This window comes from Olea europaea, chromosome 11 (assembly GCF_002742605.1).
Source record: "Olea europaea var. sylvestris chromosome 11, O_europaea_v1, whole genome shotgun sequence".
NCBI lineage: Eukaryota > Viridiplantae > Streptophyta > Magnoliopsida > Lamiales > Oleaceae > Olea > Olea europaea.
The window spans coordinates 12276062-12298553 of NC_036247.1; the positions used below are offsets into that span (position 1 = coordinate 12276062).

At 35.7% G+C, this 22492-nt stretch overlaps 1 long non-coding RNA gene across 3 annotated transcripts; it reads left to right on the top strand.

Moving 5' to 3' along the window:
* Window positions 1-2096: 2096 nt before the first annotated feature.
* Window positions 2097-22046, top strand: LOC111403418. 3 transcript variants are annotated; one of them, XR_002704451.1, is made up of 4 exons: window positions 2097-3919; window positions 4651-4713; window positions 4838-4998; window positions 9259-9577. It is a non-coding gene; the product is annotated as an uncharacterized LOC111403418 (long non-coding RNA). The 3 variants fall into 3 exon arrangements; XR_002704452.1 differs by lacking the exons at window positions 4838-4998; window positions 9259-9577 and adding an exon at window positions 21680-22046; XR_002704450.1 differs by lacking the exon at window positions 4838-4998.
* Window positions 22047-22492: the final 446 nt, after the last annotated feature.

The following is a 22492-nucleotide window of genomic DNA, read 5'->3' on the forward strand; positions in this document are numbered from 1 at the left end:
TATAGACTGTCCCCGATCGGTTACAAAGGCAAGGTCTTCGACTTTCCCGATCACTTCCCTCGGTTTAGAAAAGAACCAACGCATGGACAGTCATTCTCGCTGTCGACTATGTCGAATGCAATATGGTAAATTTGGATGTTGGCATCTTGACTTGTAGTAATAATTAATTTGCCTTGATATTTAGCTTTCAGAGTTGTACCATCAACTAGAATTACGGGTCGCATTGCATTTTGAAAACCCCAAATACATTGTCTAAGAGCCATGAAGAAATACTTAAAACAATTATCGCCTCCCATCTCAATAAAAAATACCGTACCAGGATTAGTTATCCCCATGTTATGGCAATACCTAGCCAATTTAGCATAACTATCTTCAGTCGATCCCATTAAATCCTCCAACGCACATTCTTTGGCCTTCCACGCTTTCTGGTAGTTCATGACCACTCCGTACTCTCGACGGACGTCGTTAATGATGTCCGAAGGTCTGTAGATTGTCCGTGGATCCTGATACTTGTGCATTATCTGTCAACCAATAAACCATGCTGCAGCTTGCCTGTGATCGTTTTGAAGAATTCCCACTTCGTAAGTATGTTCCCGTGAATATTTGCGAATTACGAAGCACTCATTTGTATCCATCTTAGCTGCTCTCAAGCGCCAATTGCAACTGTCTTTGACGCAAGCAACTGTCAACAATGACTTGTTTAATTTCTTTACCTTGAACTCAAAGTTATATTTTAATGCCAGTCGGTGTACAGCTTCCTGCAAATCTTTCTTGGTTTCAAACAGTTGCTCGACCTGCAAGTCCTCATCATCGGGAGCCACATGGAAAGAATTGGAGGACGGTCCACTGGTTACAACCTGTGAGCTCCCATGCGGCTCGTGTCTCTGTCGGGATAAAGCAATCAAATTTTCATTTGTAAACTCGTTTATATTCTCATTGTCTTCAACTGTCGACGGAATTATGCGCGTAATAGTGACATCACAATCAGAAGCAACTGTCTCAGGAATACCCACATCATCCGCATAAACTATCTCCACTGTCTCCCAAAAACCTTGATCATTGTTATCCACCCTATCTGAGTCTTCACGTTCACCTTCTATAACATCTTTCGTAATTAAAGTCACACCAAGAACAGTCGTAGTCCGATGCATTTTATTCAATTCTAATAGATAATTCAATTCAGCATCATTAGCAACGAATACCGGTGGCATCGAAATGGATGAATCCCCATAACCGTTGAATAGATATCTCAATTGCATATCGTATTGAGATTGATCGACATTCAGCTTATTTTGCAAATCGGGGTACATTTCTAAGTATGGTGTACTCTCTATTATGGGAATTGCAATACAACCACGTATGTCACTCATCCATCTCCATTCCCACCGATTATTTTCATTCAATTCGAAATCACCGAAATAACACACGGGGATTATCATATCTGCATGATGAAATGGTTTTAATCAACTTCATTTATTAATTATAAGAAAAATGCCAACAAAAATCAGTGCAGAGTCGGTTAATAACAACCAAACAGTCGGATGTTTCCGACTGTTTGGCTATTTGTTAAGCCAAAACAGCCAGTTTGGTTGTTTTTGTGCAGGAGAATATGGTTCTAAAGTTATACATCTGTTCAATTTTTTTTATAGGTAAGATCTGTTAAAAAAAATCTATGCTAACTACTATGTCTACATAAATTTTCTCTATTCAAACGTATACTAATTTACTGAAAACGAAATTAAACATGTTTAAATGTACTTACCAATTTGAAGTAATTGATATGAAAAAAATTTCCGGCTTCAACGTTTCAAAGTTTTTCTAGATTTTGAATTTCAAGCAGATGAAAAGATGAGAGTTTTTCCTGTGTTGGAAGCTTGTTTTGAAGTTTTCATAAGTGGGGAAGTGTTTGATTTTTAATTATTAACTAAAAGGGTAGTATAGTCCTTTCAACAATATATTGTTTTGTAATTATACAAAACATTTAAGGGTATCTTTGTCTTTTACCATACAAGAGACCAATGTCATAATATTCATGATTTTGGAAGTCAAAATGGAATTTAGGTCCACTGAGTCAAACTTAAAAGTACCCCTTTATAACCCCCTTGCTCATCAAATAAAGGCAGTTAGTCTTCGGGGTATTTCTATCAGCTTTTAGAGCGATGAGTCTTAGGGGTTTTCTATCATGAAGAACTAGACAAGTATTTTTGAAGATGGATCCAAGTACTGTACCAAGAAAAATAGGTGACTCACTTTTTAAAGATAATTTCTATAATTTCTTTTGCTATATGATTATCATGTTTTTTATTCATGCATAGAATGAATCTTGAAGGATAGCTTAAATTCAGGGTTTTCGTTCTTTGCTCCAACTGATGATCAATTTGGGTGAAACATCGGGATTTGTTTTTGTGAATTTTTGAAGGCTTCATCTTTTTTTCTTTTTTTTCCTTTCCTAACCGTTGTCTCCTGTTAATAAGAAGAACTAGACAAGGATTTTAATTCAAGTGCTGTTCCAGATCAACACAAAGGTAAGTTAATAATAAGATATTTAAAAAACGGGTCAGTCTATTTTCACGATAGTTTCTATAATTTCTTTAGCTATATGATGATAAATCAAGTTTCAGTTGATTCTGTTTTTGTGAATTCTCTGAGGGTTTTCATAGAATCTCTAAATTTTGGGATTCAGCAATTATGTTCTCTCTTTTTTCTATTACAATATGTTCTTTTTTCTATAGTCTTTGTTTCTATAATTCCCTTGTCTTTATGATTACATTCTTCGATGTTGCATTTGGATGAATTTTGAAGGATCTTTTTTGGATTTTGTTCTTTGGAGTGATAATCAATATTGGGTTTCATTGGATTTTTTATGTGAGTTTCCTCTTAGTTGAATCTTCAATGTAATATGTGCTTTTGTGTTATGTTTTTGTTATTCGTTTTTGACTGGAGAAAGAACTCATTTCCACTCTCAAATGGGGGTAGGAACGTGGTCTGAAACAACACGGCCAACCAAATTTGAATTTTTGCTCTTTATGTTCGTTTTAAAGTTGTGATGTAGAAACACATTCTTTATTCTATTTGTGTTTCATGGATATCAGGAAGAGGATTTGTTGCTTGGATTCTTCCACGTACCTCATCTAGGTTTTTATTGAGCCCTAGAAGAAATTTATAGATTCTTTTCTTCTCCACTTTTTTCTTGTATCTTGCTGCATCTCCTTGAGATTCCAATTCATTTCTTCTTGACACAAGTCGTGATGGACGCCTTCGATCTCAAATGATTTAGGATTCTCGAGGCCTAAAGACATAATGGTTCATTGAATTGATTAGCGATAACATCAGCATATTATATTCTGCTTCAACTCTTGAACTTTGAATCATTGGCTGCTGGAGTTATGGCAGCCCTGGTGACATATTATTCTCCATTCCCTTTCCTCAGATAAACATTATAATGGATTGGGGACCATTGTAACTAATTTTCCTATTCAGTCGGCACTCTAATTTAGGTATCTCTGGACAGAGCATTCAAATTTGGGTATCTCTGGATAGGTTTAATTGCAGGTTAATTGATTTTTGGTTATTCAAGTTGTATGAGCATTCTAAATTACCTCAATCATGGTTAGTTTGCACTTTTTAATATTGAAAGTGCATGACATTTCAACAAGTGATACTATATACTCTTGCCCTTCGGACAAAAGGCTGATACTTCCAGGGTAACTGTTTCTTCATCCCACGATGAGGCGAATTCATGAGTTTCCCAAAAATGTTTCCGTTTACTTTTCAATCAGTATCTTTTCACATTCTGAAATTTGAAACAGCTTTCAGGATCAGCAGAAGTTTTGCACTTTTGCCCATCCCTGATGTGGGTCATCCATTAGCTAAATTCCAGCTAAAGAGATTAAAACACAGTATAAACTTCTTGTTAAAGGTTAGGATTTTTCCTATTACGATAGTTCTTATCTCATAGTTCTTTTAAGATGTTAATTTTCATATTTCTATTTCTGAAGTGACATAATTCGTAAATAACGTAAATCAAGCTGTTAAAGAGGAACATCTGTGATGCATATGAATTGGATTAATCTTTTGAAAGGCAAAGGAACATCTGTGATGCATTAATGGATATGGACACATTCTCAATTGAAAATGTTATATAGAAAAGCTGCAAAAAGTTCTAAGTTTTGTTTAGACACATTCTTGATTGAGTAGCTGTCCTTGTTTACCCACGATTATTATTTTTTGCCTTTCTGCCTTCACTATCATTATTTTTTAGTACATTTATATACTGAAAAGACGATGTTTTTGTTTATTAGAGCTCAAAAACTTCAAGGAGCTTAATGAAGTGTGCTTTTCCAAAAAAATAATGTCAAAAACATTGAGGAGCTTTTGATTTCCATAATTTGCATGCTAAAAAAATTCTGCATTCTACGTCTCTTTTCACTGCTTCTACATGCAACGAAAGCAGTCTGGTGCCCTTTATGGTTGTTTTTGCTTATAATCATCATCCTTTTCCACTCCCTTTTGTTTTACTCATCTAAGACTTTGTTTTAAAATAGCCTCAACCAAATCTATGTGACATTTCATTTCGATTTTGGAATAAAAACTTGTTTTGATACTTTATATGTGCCAATATTAACCTTCTGCAATGTAAAATGTGTGCAGATTACATCAAAATTAAGGAATGCATAACAAATATGAATATAGAACTCACTGGAATGAATGAAGGTATGGTGCATAATCTTTAATCTTTTCACACACTACATGAAAAATGTTGTGGGAAAGTACACCTTTATTTTTTTTATTTATTTTTATTTATTTATTTATTTTTTTGATGAGGGGGAACCCACAGTCGCTACCCTTTCGTGGAGGATCATTTCATGCTTCAACAATTTTTTTCTACTATACTTTACCTATTCAAAAACTCAATTAGATTTCTATAGAAAGCATCAACACCAAACAACATCATTGAACTTGAAGCAACTTCTCTTTGCACCAACGCATCTCTCTCTAGTAAGATCATTTTAATTTATTTTTATATTATCTTTCTCTCAACTCATTAAATAATTTCTTTCTTAATGAAAGCATTTAGATTAATTCTGATTTGATTTCCTAGTCCAACTTGGTAAATCCGTGTGATAAGAAAACAAATAATTAAGCATATCAAGTACTTTAGGACTAATTGAGAAGATTGAGACTTCTCGATCTTGACTTCATCCTGAAGAGGATTATTCTCAAATGGTGTTCAAAACTTGCTTGTGCCAAGAGTTACTTTTACTCAACTTAGCTCTAGGATTATACTCGATTAGGTTAAGAATAACTAAGGCTGAACTCGGCCTTTGTGAGGGAATATGCTCAAACTAAGTTGAGACTCATTTGGACTTATATGCGAACTAGGTTGAGACTCGCTTGAGATTGTTTCAAGCCATAAATGAAATGTTCATAATGAGGTTGAAACCTGAGCAAGACTCGGATGCCCTTATGATAAATCATAATTAGTTAATGTCGAAACTCAATTGTGCTAAAAAATAATAATGATCGATCACGATTGAGATTCACCTGCGTTAGACTTAATCCTTAGCTGCCTAACTTGTTGCGTGGCAATCATATCAGCATTGTTGCCTTTATCTTTGGTTTCTTTTCATCAAATAAAAAATGATATTAGGCATGGTGCAATGTGACACTATTCCATCTGGAAGGGTTCTGAATAGGGTGAGTTTAATATCTTTTGTATTATGTTTTATCATTAGTTTTCTACATAGTATTAATTAGCAAACTATCTTGAGATCAACATCGCAAAACACTTTAAAATTTTTCTAAAGAGCTATGGAGATGCATGTCAGTGGGAGAAAGAAACTTTATATCTCAGGGAGGTAAGCAGCAATATGTCACGGGCCTAGTTTCGCCACTTCCTAACTACACTAGCACCATACGGCCTCAATGCTTCACAGCTCCCATCTCCCACTAGATAGCTTTAAACTTTAACTAATGAGGATAAATTATATGTTAACTATGGTGGAAAACTTCCTCTCAAGTATTTTCTCTCTGCTAAAATATTACTCAACCTCACTTTTATTTATAGACAAACCCAACAAACTCAAGGGTTCTCATTGGTAGCCATTGCGTGTCTCTACGCTTATAAGTTGTCATGTTGCAAGGCCGTATCCCTTTCCAACCTTATGCTAATTGGCATGTCCCTTTCCATGGAAATGGACAATCTCTACAACTTATTGTGCAAGTGGATGTGTCCCTATCATGGACTTTGCTTCTTCCGTCAAGCTTGGCTTCCTCACTGCACAAGTTGTACAAGTTGGTATAAACTTGGACTCGGCATCCACTTGCATCCAAAATCACCAGCCATAGTTTACAGCCTTTCATAATAGTGATTTTCAAAAACATAACTTCTGTCCCTGCGTCCTTTGCCAACGTTTTTCCCCATCTGCTTGTTTTCTATTTGTTCAATTTGCCTATGTCCTGCCTACCTAGCCCGATTGCAATTTTTGCTTGTGTTTTGTTTATTTAATCTGTCTATGTTGCTACTTACATTCCTGAGCTGCAGTGCCTGCCCAATCTGCTTGAATTTTTTTCCTTTCCACGTCTCCCTACTATAATGACTATGCTGGTCCTGCCTGTGTCCCCTTCCATAGTTCTTGTGTTTTCTCAAATTACGATCCCTACCACAGGTAGTTCTGCTTAGTTGTGGTGCACTATCTATGCTACCTAGTTTTTCCTACCTGTGCTTCCTATAGCAAGAAGCTACTGTGCATGCTTTGAACATTATCACTTTCTCTCCTTTGTGGTAGTTCCCTCGACAAATCTGTTGGCATCACGTCCTTATATTAAACAATTGGAATGAATTCATCTGAACTTCATCCACATCATGGCTATCTATGACCTCCAGTTTTGCTCCTCGAGATGGACGCCAATGATCATAGATTAGGACAATCCCGCATGAGATGCGGCCCTATGCATATTTGAATCAACCACTAGGAGCAAAATTACATTTTTGTCATCATAAACCTTTCTCCAATTAGTTTTTTGTTGCCATTGGGCTCATAATGACTTTGGGATTTGGTCTCCAATTCGGCTTATGCCACGCCCTGTCTTTACCAAAATTTCATTTGGTTGGTTTGAAGGTCCTTTGCTTGCGTCTTCGTACTCTTTTGGAATTCGTCAAAGATTCGACAATCGTAATTGCCTTATCTACATCTTTGATGTTGCGATGTTGTAATTCTTGCCACACCCATGTTGCACAACCATCCATGAAATAGAATAGCAAGACATTTTTCGACATGCTTGGGATTTGAAGCATAAAGGTTGTGAACTCTTTGAAGTAGTCATGAATGATACCTTTATGTTTCAATTTTCTTAGCTTCTTGGGGGCCTCAAACACAACATTCTCCAGCCATGTTAGAAGATGATTTAATGTTCTAATTTCTAGACTAATGTACTTGTTCGGCACGACAAGAATTAAGTCACGGAGTCAACCGTGACGCCTGATTGTGGTTGTATTTGAGTTTGCAAGCAAAATTTCCCATTTCCAAGCTATATACTATAGCTACCGTTGACCTCGCAAATTGAACTCTCCATGTGATCAATCGAGAGCCACTCCATGTGTTCCTCCCTATGCACAATAACGAGCGGTCGGACATATACGACCAATACCAGTGAGGGTGCACACTTTGATGGTCAAAGTCAGTAGACGGTATGAAGTAGAGAAGATTACCCTTATCTCTTGTCAAGCCTTTGGTGTTTATAGGCAAAGGGTACTACTGGATGTAGGACACGTAAATGCATCTAACGATATGAGGTCATTAGCAGCATCCTAAGGGGGTAGGTAATTAAATCTTCTGACTTGTGAGTTGATATAAGGCTGCGATGTTGCATCAATCAATTCATATAGATAAGGGAATCCTGACACAGGGATACATCTCTGAAACTGGTGGCAGAGGGGCCTCTGCACTCCTTCACCGTGTGATGCCTCATCTCTTCAGAATTCAATGTCAAAGGATGCCTCAGATAGTATCGCTTAGGTAGTACCTGTGCCTCATAAGCACGTGGTTAGTTCGGGCGTAAACTGGTCTCCCCAAGTTCGAGTTGTGGTTGTTGTTCTAAGGCTCAAAAGCTTCACATCTTCGACCGAGGTAACACTTCAACCACACGGGACTATGCATTAGGAAGGTTGAAGCTCTGTAAAGCTGAGGAGTACATATTCGACCGAGGGGTGTCATCGCAAGGGACAATGCTTTGTAAAGCTTTGACTGAGGAGTGTCACCATAGAGATGACACTTTGTAAAGCTTTTGCAATGCTTCGACCGAGGTGTTGATCCACAGGGGGACAATGCCTAGGAGATGACTTAACTATGGCGTTGATCTACAAGGGATTACACATCAGGAGGATTGAAACTCTGTAAAGCTGAGTTGTGATCCAAAAGGTGTAGCATGGAGACTTGAATGATGTGTCGCGAGGAAGATGGTTGGATACGACGATAGAAAAGGCTTTCGCAACTCTTCAATCGAGGTATTGATCCACATGAGACTACTCTTCAACTGAGGTGATGACCCATAGGGGGATGACACCTAGGAGATGGCCTGAAGTTTTGTAAAGCTTTCGTAATAATTTGACCGAGGCGATGACCCACATGGGACTACGCATCAGGAGAGTTGAAGCTCTGTAAAGTTGAGGAGCTCTGTAACTCTATGAATAAATCTGCCTTACAACTAATTGGATTAATTTCTCACATAAGCGTTGGAGGCCTACTATTTGAAACATCTTTGTATGGCAAGATTGGTAATCCTAACCTGAAATATCCAGCATGCATCAAAAAGCAATTGTACCTGCACGTGGTGTTAAATTTTGCTCTTCACATTGCTCAAGCCATGGACTATTTAAACACAAACGGGATTATGGATGGAAAATTAAAACCTGGTATTTGATTGGGCAATAAGCAATTAAAGATTTTATTCATCTATAATATTGTTATATTGTGTAGTTTCGAACAATTTTATTGTTTCAATGGAGATTAAAATATTTTGTTCACCAGGATTTCATATTGTGTAGGTTAGTTTGAAGGGGTATTTTAATAACAAGTAGGTAAATATATATTTCACAGTATGTTGTCATTTTCTTTTTAGTTTTATTATCTGGGTTGTTATGCTATCCATCCCCAAACGAATAAAAAAAGAGAAATAGAGGAAAAAAGGATGAGTTTAAATCAATTTTGAAACTTATTTATGTTGTGCTCAATGACATATATCTATTTCTTACTATAGGCAATTGATGAATTAATTGATGCTTATATTACCTGGCGAAGCAGAAAAAGAATGCTATGAAAAGCGAAGCTTTTCTACTCTATATGACAACTGAGAACTCCATTGCCTGTGAGTATTTGTAGAAATAATTCTTTAGTGAAGGTTTTCCTTTTGAGCCTTTGTCTTTACATATGTAGGAGGAAGATCTATTTGTATTTTAAGTACGAGCACTAGTTGGATAAAACTTGTATTATTTGTCTTTTTCTCAATAATATTATTGTTCGTATTCCACATGTAAAATGATTTCTTGTGTTTTGAAACGATATGACTTAATAAGTTTCTTTGCATGCTCAGTAAGGAAAGTTCATTCTAGTGTAGTTATAGTAAACATTGAGTTTAATGCACGAGCAAAGACACCTATAATTAAAAGAGCAAACCAACCCCTGATTGAAGGAGCTTTAGAACACTCCTTTCCACTTGAAAAACTGTCACACCACTGAGCAAAAGAGAAGTGAAATCAATGAACTCAAAAGAAAATATTTACATACTAGATTATAGACAATGATAAGATTGAGAAAATTAGTGGGATATAGACCTAGAAAATCATGGAAATTAAGATAATATTTCATGCACATCGATTGTCGAGTTTTCTCACTTCGACCAAGAACCATGAAATGATCATATCCAAATCTTCAAGTAAGTGTACTTTCTAGCAATAAGATTCAAATGGTAGCCGAAAAGAAAATTCCATCAGTTGTTTGTTAGAGAAATACTGCACACCATATTATTCAAGCACCACTTGCAAATAAACACATTCTTTACTTAATTACGACATAATCATGCATATAACATTGTCAAAGGAAGTGTCATTATCAGAACTTACAAATTATCACCACTGGGGATTATCAAACAATGTAAAAGAACTATCACAAACATTTGATTATGAGAAAAAAATTAGTTTTGGCAAACACAGAGAGGGTAGAGGAGGATGATGTTTATGAGCAAAAACAATGATAAAAGAGAAGTAGAATGTTGAGTTAATAGCCTATTAATTTGAAAAATCACATACAATAAAAACTCCTCAATGTCAATAAAACAGAAATATGATGTTTTGACAAATTATATTTCGTGTTCACGGATGTTCTTATCTTAGCATATAAATATACTAAAAATATTTACACATTAGAGTGAAAGTGAAAGATGTTAATTGTCGTATCGAAGGACGAGTAGTTTGCTCCCCACGACATTTAGGAGAAAACAAAAACAGCAACAACCTTCCAGCTCTTTTACCTATAGCAGCTACTACTTCCCCAACGATCCATATGTTGGCTATGACACAATACAAATCGGAAGAAAATGATACCCATCTTTGATTCATATTAATCTTTCATGCAAATCCAAACTAACGAATTCCTGAGATACTAATGCAATATTCAAGAGGTATTATTATATTTAGTTTCCAATTTTTAAATTTATTCTTGGAAACATAATTAATGATTTGATTTCGTAGATTTTATAATAATTTCCTACTTTAATTAGGACTAGTTAAACCTATATAAATGAGTCTTTTACGTTATAATACAACCTTTTGATTATGAAATGAATTGATATTCTCCCCTCATCTCTTTCTATTCTCTCCCCATTCTTTTCTCTTTTCACCCTCATTTATCTTCATCTCTCCCTCTTCTCATTCTCCTATAATTCTTAGAGTTCAATTCTTTTCCTTCGACCAATAAATTCGACCTCCACACTTCAACTAACCATTTCAACCTTCAAGAATTGAACAATAACAACCAACAAATCCCATTTCATTGGAAGAGTAAAAAAAAATTCAAAACCTACTAAACTACCAAAAAAGGGCTGCACAGTAGCTGTCTTTTTCTCGTGAATAGTTTTAGCAGTTGGAAAAAAAAAGTCCCAAAAAAAAAGCAGGTAGTTCACCTATTATGTAGATGATGTTTTCGATTTGAAGGAAAAAAAATGGAGGTTTAATTTGCCATCACCGAATTATTGCTGCATTACTTGCTGTGCAGTTTAACAAAACCCCAGTATACACACTCCAAACATTCAACCTATACTAGCCATATCTACAAACCAACCCCATATATAGTCCAAAACATACTCTAGCTTATAACTCATTATCCAATTTACCCAGCCCAAATTTCGTATAAAGTCAACAATGTTAAACAAATCCTGACAACACATAACCCAATAAAAACAATAGTATACCCAAGCCTATATCAAAAAACAAAAAAATCCGATAGACGCAAATAACGCTGCCCAACCCAAGCCCAATTGCCAACAAAATTAATTAGCCCGTATAACTCCTAAACTAGCACATTCACCCAAAATCCTATGAACTGATCCAAATCTGATCCCACTCTTCCTTCATGCCCTAAGTCCAACCGGCTTACTCTCGTCGATGTCAACACCATGTCACTTTCGCTACTCCCAACGAACAACAACTCTAATTGTTCCAAATCATTGACCCGCCCTACAGCAACTGTAATACACCAAAACACCTAACCCATACCAAATCCCCAACCATATATCTCGCCTCTGCCCACCATTGCCAAATATATTGCCTCCACTAAAAACCAAATCACCTTTCACCGCTGGCCGCTACTGTCAATCTCACTAGAACCTTCATCTGGTCTCTCTGATTGGTATCAGCATTTGAGTTGTATTTCAACCTTGGTTCTATTGGCTTACAGTGGGAAAAAAAGAGAGAGAAGAAAAACTAAAAAAAGAAAAAAGAAAAGGGAAAGTAAGAAAAGAAAAAAGAAAAAGAAATTTCCTAACATTATTTGCTGGTGATATTTTATTCATGTTGATTGATTCAGTTATCACCGTGCCACTGTAGTCTTGCCAATTTGAAAAACGTGATTGGGACATTGTTTGACTCCTTTGAGTCTTGAGAGGTACAGTTTTTAATTGAAGGGAAAAGTGATATGTAGGAATATATTGATGAAGGTCTTCCACCTCCTGATTAAGAGAAGGAAGAGGAGAAGTACCTTGCTTAGAGAACCAAATCTTCTCGAATTATGGCTTGGATCATCGGATTTCTTGATGTTCAGATTGTTCTTAATCTCAAGCCTTAAAAGTTTGCTCATGCTATGTAGGAATTTTTAAAGAAATTCTACACTCAAAACAACAATACTAGACAACTTTAGTTAGAATTTAAATTGGCAATTTTTTTCTCAAAACTCTCTCTCCAATGAAAAGCTTTTATTCTCATTTTTCTAACCTTTGGACACACAAAAATTATTCATGCATCAGTTTCACCTGGGGGTTTAGAGGTTGTACAAGGTAATGCATAAAGTCACCAAGATAGATCAATTTCTCATGAAATTGCATCCTAAATTTGAATCTAATCGATCCAGTCTTATGACTTGCGAATCTATTCCAATGTTGGATGGTTGTTTGGGTGAGCTATTAAAAGAAGAGTAACGACTTATCACTCGTACTTCTTTGGAGCAACAACATAATCAAATAGCACCAATTCTTGTTGCATATGCTACTCCAGGGAAATTCAGACATTGAGATATGTCCAGTGTGCAGTGTTACAATTTTAAAGGGTTTGGTCACATGTCTCTGTGTCCGAAAAAGGTATGCAATTATTGAAAGAAGTCTGGACATGTAATTAAGAAGTGTCCTATTCGTCCTCCACATAAGATTGGACCAAGTTATGTTATGCTACAACTCTAGCCTCTAATTCTGCAACGCCAGTTCCCTCTATTCCAGCTCCAACCTCTCTGAATCCTTCCTCAAACTCCAACACTCCATATATAATCCAACAAATGGTTATTTCTACATTATCTACCCAAGACATCTCAGGTAATCCATCGATCGCTTCTCCCTCCTGGCTATTAGACTCTGGTTCCTTTAATCATATGACTCATGATCCTTTGTTAATTAGTAACTTTAGACCATATATTCGTCCGCTCAATATACATACTGTCGATGATGATCCTTTGTTACTTATTAACCTCAAACCATATACTGTCAACTCAATATACATGCTGCCGATGATAACACTCTTCCTATCATAGCCATGGGTGATATATCACCAAATTTATCTAATGTTTTAGTCTCTCCTAATTTGTCAACTAACCTTATATTTGTTGTGATGTGAATCCGCGTAGGCAAGCACTACAAAACCCACGAACAAGATTGAAATCTTCCCAAGAAATCCAAAGCAAGGTTTTGGATTAAATTCAATAGATCTGGAACCAAGCAACCTGAATCGCCGACGATGTCCAGACTTCTTGATTACACAAAAATACGGAATCTCACTCGATTGATTTGAACACCACAAGATTAAATCTTGATAAGTTCTTGAATTGGTCAATTGTAGAACAAGAGTTGAAAGCAATATAGCCTCTCAAATTACAAATAATGTCAAAAGGTTCTTATAATTGAAAATAAAATAGTATTTATACTAGGTCTAAAAAACTAGGTAAATACGTGACTAATATTTCAAATATAGTAAGAAATCTACTAAGTATCAAATTCTATCAAAAATAGGAAATTCGCGAAAAAATAAAAAAACACGTGAAATTTCAACCATGCAGTCGCATGGTGTAAAATCATGCGGTTACATGGAACATTCAAAAATCTCGAATAATTCCTTGCCTCACTCTGTGCGATCACAGGACGGTTTTAACCATGCGGTCGCATGGTTCTTCTCTCCAGCTCCATCTTCACTTCGGCTGCTTGTATCGTGTTGATCCAATTGGTTTCGGCCTTCGACCCGAACACGAAACTTGTCCCATTTTGAGTCCCGAACATGATTTCATCGATGGTTGTCTTGAAGAGTAATCCCATCGCATCTTTCACTCGCTTTGTCCTCGCTCGTGTCATAGGTCCACCTTTGACTTTCAACGAATCTTCCCTCGAGCTTGACATTGGACTTGATTTGGTTGCTTGCAGCTTCATCCTCATATTTGAACCTGTATCAAAGAGAGAAAGATCAGATACATTAAAAGTTGTCGAAACTTTATACTCATCTAGAAGATCCAATTTGTATGCGTTGTCATTGATCTTCTCAACTACTTGGAATGATCCATCTACCCATGGTAACAACTTTGATTTTCTTTGCTCTGGGAACCGCTCTTTTTTGAAGTGCACCCAAACCCAGTCTCCTAGTTCGAATGTGACAATTTTTCTGCCCTTATTTGCTTGCTCTGCATAGTGCTTGCTTTTCTTCTCAATTTCCTCTCGTACCTTTTCATCGAGTGACTTCACCAACTCGACCTTCCTTTTTCCATCTAAGCTACCTTGTTCATTAACAGGCAAAGGTATTAAATCCATAGGTGTTATAGGATTAAAACCGTAAACAATTTCAAAAGGAGAAAACGATGTAGTGGAGTGTGTGACCCTATTATATGCAAATTCGATGAAAGGTAAGCACTCTTCCCAATTCTTCAAATTCTTCTTAACTACAGTGCGCAAAAGTTGTGTCATAGTCCCATTCACTACTTCGGTTTGGCCATCTATTTGTGGATGACAAGTTGTAGAAAATAGTAGTTTTGTGTCTAACTTACCCCACAGGACTCTCCAAAAGTAACTAAGGAACTTAACATCCCTATCTGACACTATGCTTTTAGGTATCCCATCTAAGCGCACAATTTCTTTAAAAAACAAATTTGTAATGTTAGTGGCGTCATCAGTTTTGTGACATGGGATGAAATGTACCATTTTACTAAAGCTATCTACCACTACAAAAATTGAATCTCGTCTCTTTTTAGTCCCAGGCAAACCTAACACAAAGTCCATTGAAATATCTACCCAAGGTTCACTAGGTACTGGCAAAAGTGTATATAGTCCATGAGGTAAGACCTTAGATTTGGCCTGTTTATATTTTATGCATCGACTACAAACCCTTTCTACATTAACTTTCATTTTAGGCCAATAGAAATGTTCAGTCAATTTCTCTAAGGTCTTTGCTACCCCAAAGTGACCCATAAGTCCCCCACTATGTGCTTCCCTAACCAATAGTTCACGCATAGAGCAATTAGGAATGCATAATATACTCTCCCGAAATAAGTATCCCTCATGCTTAAAGAACTTATCTATAGGCGCCTTGTGACATGAATTGTAAATGTCGAAAAAATTAGAATCAGTAACATACATGTCCTTAATATACTCAAAATCAAGCAATTTTGCACTTAAAGTAGTTAGAAGCACATACCTGCGCGACAATGCATCTGCTACTACATTTTCCTTACCTTGTTTGTAATGGATGACATATGAAAAAGTTTCGATGAATTCCATCCAGTGTGCATGTTGTTTGTTCAACTTACCTTGACCCCGCAAATGTTTCAGTGACTCATGATCTGAATGAATTACAAACTCCTTCGGCCATAGGTAATGCGTCCAAAGCTCGAACAAGTGAATAGAGTTCCTTGTTGTATGTAGGATAATTGAGAGCCGCACCACTAAGCTTTTCACTAAAGAATGCTATAGGTCTCTTATCCTACATTAAGACTGCTCCTATACCTATTCCTGATGCATCATACTCAATCTCGAAAGTTTTGTCAAAGTTAGGAAGTACTAAAATCGGTGCTTTACACAAACAATATTTGATAGTGTTGAATGCATGTTCTTGTTCTAACCCCCAATGAAATCCTACATTTTTCTTGACAATTTCAGCTAAGGGTGTGGTGATTGTGCTAAAAACTCTAGCAAAACCTATAAAAACTAGCCAATCCATGAAAACTTCGAACCTCGGTTATGTTTTTAGTTGTTTGACAATCCTTAATAGCTTTTATTTTTTCTTCATCTACCTCTACACCAGTAGTACTAATCACAAAGCCTAAGAATACAACCCTATCCATGCAAAATGTACATTTTTTAAAATTGGCATAAAGTTGTTCCTTTCTTAAAACTACAACCAAATATTTTAGATATTCCACATGCTCATCACGACTCTTGCTATAGATTAAAATGTTATTAAAATAAACTACAACAAAATTTCCAATGAAAGTACGCAAAACATGATTCATTAATCGCATAAAAGTACTTGGTGCATTTGTGAGTCCAAACGGCATGACTAACCATTCATACAACCCATATTTAGTTTTAAAAGCCGTTTTCCATTCATCACCCTCCCTTATGCGAATTTGATGATATCCACTTTTAAGACCAATTTTACTAAACAAATATGCACCATGTAACTCATCTAACATATCATCTACCCTAGGAATTGGGTGACAATACTTTACCGTGATGTTGTGGATGGCTCTGCAATCCACGCACATTTTCCAAGACCCATCTTTCTTTGGCACCAGCAACACAGGCACTATACATGGACTCATACTTTCCCTTACATATCCCTTGCTCATCAATTCCTCAACTTGCCTCTAAAGCTCCTTTGTCTCCTCTAGATTACTTCGATAAGCTGGTCGGTTCGAAATGACAGCGCCAGGTATGAAATCAATTTGATCTTCAATTCCTCTAATGGGTGATAACCCACTAGGCAAGTCCTTCGAAAATATATCGTCAAATTCCTGCAACAAAGAACTAGTCAAATTAGGGAGGGATGTGTTATGCTCCTCAAAATTGAGGAGTGACTCCTTGTAAACAAACAATATCATTTGTTGTTTCTCAACTATTGCCTTTTTCAACTCACTCCCTCTCACAAAGAAATTTTGTTTCTGCTTTTCTCTTCTCTCAAAATACTCTCGTTCTTTTCTCTCATGTGACTCCACTCTTTTTTTCTCTCTATTGGCGACCTCACTCTTTTCTCTCTATTTCTTAAACTCTTTCACTCTCGCCTTTTCTTCATTTTTCAGTTGAACTTGGTCCTCATATACTTGTGCCAGTGTTAATGGCACAAGAGAGATAGACCTCCCATCTTTTATGAAGCTGTACTTATTTCTGTACCCATCATGTATTGCTTTCCTATCGTACTGCCATGGCCTTCCCAACGAAATATCCCCCGCATGCATTGGTACAATGTCACACATTACCTTATCCTGATATCTACCAATGAAAAAATTAATCAACACCCTTTTTGTCACCTTGACCTCCCCACATTCATTCAGCCATTGTAACTTATAAGTTCTAGGATGTTTTAATAGTGTTAAGCCCAACTTATCCACAATGTTAGTGCTAGCTACATTAGTACAACTACCGTCATCAATTATTACACTACATTCCTTGCCATTAACGTGACGCCGCGGTGGAATGTCATCAATGGATTTTGCCTTTCTCCCCGTGCATCCTGTCTATCCATCCGATCTCTCATATCTACATATAATCGCTCAATCCTCTGCACCGAGTCCTCTAGCATGGAAACCCGATCATTAACCCTTCCTGAATTTGATCCTTACCTGTCAGACATCCTAAATCTAAAATATTTTCTGCCTCACAAGTTTTCACTCGAAATTTCACTCAATATGGCTTTTTCCCTCTATTGCTCTCACCACTCTGCCTTTTTCCACTCATTGCTTTCACCAAATCTCCAAAAGAATAATTTCAGAACTCAATAAAAAAAATTAATCACGTGGAATTCAAACAGGTGTGAGTGAGACTACAAAATCAAGAAATTTAGTTCTGACTAGCAATTCGGACTAAACAATTAAAGACTGACTCAAAAACATGAAATAAGAAAAGAATTACTGACTGACTTTTAAATTAAACACAAAATAATAAATGGAACTAAAGACAGTCGGTAAATTTTCCCCAAGATCAATAATAATAATAATAATAATAATAATAATAATAATAATAATAATAATAATAATAATAATAATAATAATAATTTTTTTTTTACTGCATACCAACAGTAAACTTTTTTTTTAACTTGAATTTTTTTTATTACATACGGATGAACAGTATCGTACAGATGAACAATAATTTTTTTTTTACGCTTGGGATTGAAAAATCAAAAGCAAGACCGAAGCAACAAACGAAAGTTGATTTGGATGCAAATTGAATCCAAAAACAACTTTTGAAGTTTTTTTGGAATTTTTTTTTTGGATTAAAGGCTAAAAAATAACAACTGACTCGAAGAACACGAAGAACAATAAGAAAAAGGAATAACTGACTCAACACAAATTAAAAGGGATATAACCTTGGATTGGAACTAAGTTCTGATACCAATTGATGTGAACCTGCATAGGCAAACGCTACGAAACCCACGAACAAGATTGAAATCTTGATAAGTTCTTGAATTGTTCAATTGTAGAACAAGAGTTGAAAGCAATATAGCCCCTCAAATTACGAATAATGTCAAAAGGTTCTTACAATTGAAAATAAAATATTATTTATACTAGGCCTAAAAAACTAGGTAAAAATGTGCCTAATATTTCAAATATGGTAAGAAATCTACTAAACATCAAATTCTATCAAAAAAAGAAAATTTGCGAAAAAATAAAAAAAAACGCCTGAAATTTTAACCATGCAGTCGCATGGTGTAAAATCATGTGATCGCATGGAACATTCAAAAATTCCAAATAATTCCTTGCCTCACTCTATGCGACTGCAGGACAGTTTTAGCCATGCGGTCGCATGGTTCTTCTCTCCAGTTCCATCTTCCTCTTCGGTTGCTTGTATCGTGTTGATCCAATTGGTTTCGACCTTCGACCCGAACACAAAACTTATCCCATTTTAAGTCTCGAACATGATTTTATCGATGGTTGTCTTGACGAGTAATCCCATCACCTCTTTTACTCGCTTTGTCCTCGTTCATGTCATATGTCCACCTTCGACTTTCAACGGATCTTTCCCCGGGCTTGACGTTGGACTTGATTTGGTCACTTGCGGCTCCTGGATCACATCATGTTGGCCAAATTGTTGATAACAATTGCATTGTGTCTTTTTCTTCTTCTGGTTGTCATGTGCATGATTAGTTGTTCGAGAGGACGATCATGAAAGGGCTTCTGTTACGTTTAATATTTTGGATTGGCATAAGAAATTTAGACATCCCAATTCTAATGTATTACAACATTTGTTTAATTCTAGTTTTCTCGGTAATAATAATTCTACCTAGGTTTTGTTCTATCTCTGGATTGTGTTTCGTGTAAATTGGTTAAGAGTAAGATTTTACAATTTCCATCTGATGGTTCTTATGCTTCCCATATTTTTGATATTGTTCATAGTGATGTATGAGGGATTACACCTGTAGTATCTGATGCTCATTACAAATATTTTGTTACTTTTATCGATAATTATAGTCATTTCACATGGGTTTACTTTCTTTGCACAAAAAGTGAGGTGCCTTTCAGGCTTTCCTTGATCTTATAGATAACCAAATTTGTCCTCGTTCAAAATTTTGAGATCTAATTCGGGAGGTGAATATATGTTTAATGCGTTTCAATCTTTCTTACAAACCAAATTTATTATTTCTCAATGTTCTTGCCCTTTTACTCCTCATCAAAATTGGGTAGTAGAATGGAAAAATCGTCACCTTCTCAACATTTTTAGAGGTCTTCTAATTGAGTCTTCTATTTCCTCTTGTTTCTGGTGTGAAGCATTGTCTACCACTGTGCATCTCATAAATCTGTCACCTTCTCCCACACTTAATAATGTTTCTCCATTTTATAAGCTCATTGGCCATCATCCTACATATTATCATCTTCGTCATTTTGGTGTGTATTTTGTTCATTTACAGCCTCATGAAAGGACAAAACTCACTTCGCAATCCGTCAAATGTGCCTTTCTAGTATATGGTGGGACTCAAAAAGGATTTATCTCTTATCACCCTAAGACACAGTGAATTAGAATTTTTCATAACATTGTTTTCTTTGAAAAATATTTTTTCTCCACTTCAGAAACTGATGTTCCCTGATAAGTGTTTAAAATAACAATATTCAGAATCTAAAATATCGATATTTGCTAGTTCCTTTGACAAAATATAAATTGTTGGATTTGATTTCATATAGGTAAAACTAAATGGTTGAACGAGGAATTGAAAGAAAGAAGCAAAAACTAGTGAAAAATGGTGAAATCTAAATTATGGGGACTAAATTGCAACATTTCAATAGTTGATTTGGACCACGAAATGAAGATTGAAGATATTACGGGTACAATTGGATGCTATTAGAAGTTAAAGGGCAAAAATTGCTAGAGAAAATGTCTTAAAATAATCAAGAATCAAATTTGGGGACTAAAACTGAAAGTTTGAAAGATCGTATAATTAGGTGACTGCCCAGTTATAAATTCGGGCAACTGCCCTACTTACGAATAAAAATGATGACTTCAAACTTTGCTTAGGCGAGTGCCCCATTTCCTACTGAGCGACAGCCCAGGCCAAAATCTCGGTTCGTAACCAATTTCCTTTTTAATGCCAAATTCTACATGGAAACCACTTCCATGCATGATTTTTGACCTGATTTCACCTATATAAATACAAAACATGGACAACCAACAAAAAACCTTTCCAACACCTCTCATATACATCTCACCTTTCAATATTCATCAATTATTACCATCAAAAGAAGAAAATTCATAGTTTTGTGAAAGAATTGAAGGAGACTTGCAAGAATTCAATCAAACGAAGATTCAAATTTGATTTTCGGGGAAAAAATAAAGGGGGCGAATCGAGATTCATCAAGAAACCATTGAAGATATTCAAAATTTCAAGATTCATATTCATCTTCACAATTAATCAAAAGTCTGAGTTATGTTTTTCACTTAAATATGATTTCTTATGATTTCAATATATTGTGCTAGCTTTATACATTGCTAGGATGACATAATGTGTTTAGTTTTTAATTAATTATATTGACTATAGTTTAGTTTGATTTGTGGACGTTTATTATCATTTTTATCGTTCTTTTCAGTTGCTTGATCACCAATTGAAATTGTTAGTGGATTTTATTGTTATCGAGAGAGACAATAGGGTTTAAGTACAATATAATAAATATTGTAAGGTTCGATAGAGGATGAAGATGTACCTATATGCTTTATATGGTTTTCAATAGGTGTTCTAGTACTTGTTAATGCATTTATCATGTTTGCATATTTCATAAGAGATAGAAGGATCACATGAGGGCAATAGATTTGATCGCTATTGAGAGAGACTTTTGATTAAATTAGAAACATTGACTAATATGAATGATTTCAAACTATAAGTTTAATCATTACACTAAAAATGGAATAACAATGGGAATTCAACATCTTAGCAATACTTTCACATATTTGAAAAAACCCATTAAATCACTTCCTTGTTTAATTGATAATTTAGACATTAATATAGAAAACTTAAAACTCGTAACTATTCAATTAGTTTCGACACTCTATTCACTACTTTATTACTTGTTCACGATCTCGTTCACTTGGAGGAAATCAAACGATCAAGATTTTGGCGTCGTTTCTGGGAGAACTATTGCTTTTACTAGTTTTAGTTAATTTTAGCCTTAATCTGAATTTTATTGTTTTTTTGTTGTTTATTATATTAGAAAAATTCCACAATGTTTCTTGCTTTCTTTTTCAGGACCTTCTATGCAAAGTTCGAGAATCGATGATCTTGCTCAATTTGACCCAGAGATAGAATGAACATTCTACCTTCGAAGAGGACAATAGTTGAAAACACACCAAAAATAGAAAGAGTAAGACATGGAAAATGAAATTTCAAATCAAATAGCCATGGGGACTAATCTAGAAGCAGCATAATCGAATGTGGTTGCAGCTAACAAAAACACAATTCTTATGGGAAAGTATATGGTTCCACTGCAGTTGTTATCAACATGTTCCAAAATGCTCTACAATTATTTAGAAAAGCTACGGATAATTCCAAAGCTCGTGTATTAAGATTTCTGGACATAAGTGTAACTATTGGGTATCCTGGGGTGTTAAACAAAGCAATTAGACTGAGGCTCTTTCCATACACATTGAGAGACTCAGCAAGGGAGTGGTTAGCCACTCGTTCACCGTAGAGCATCACTACATAGAACTGAGTTAGAAATTTCTTAACAAATATTTCTTGCCGAAAAGGATTGCAAAGCTAAGAGATGAGATTACTACCTTTCAACAACTGAACTCAGAATGCTATTTAGAGGCTTGGAAACAATATAAAGGTTTATTTAATCAATGTCAACAACATGGATTGCCGAAGCGACTTTAAGTACAATACTTCTACATTGGCCTTTATCAGGGCTAATGTGGACTTTCCGTGCTATGGTTTTATTACAAAAAGAACCGCAGATCAAGATTACCGAATCATGGAACATTTAGAATTGACTAGTGTGCTTTGGCCTACTAAAAGGACAAGTGGAAAGAAACCTGCTGGGGTATTCAAAATTGATTC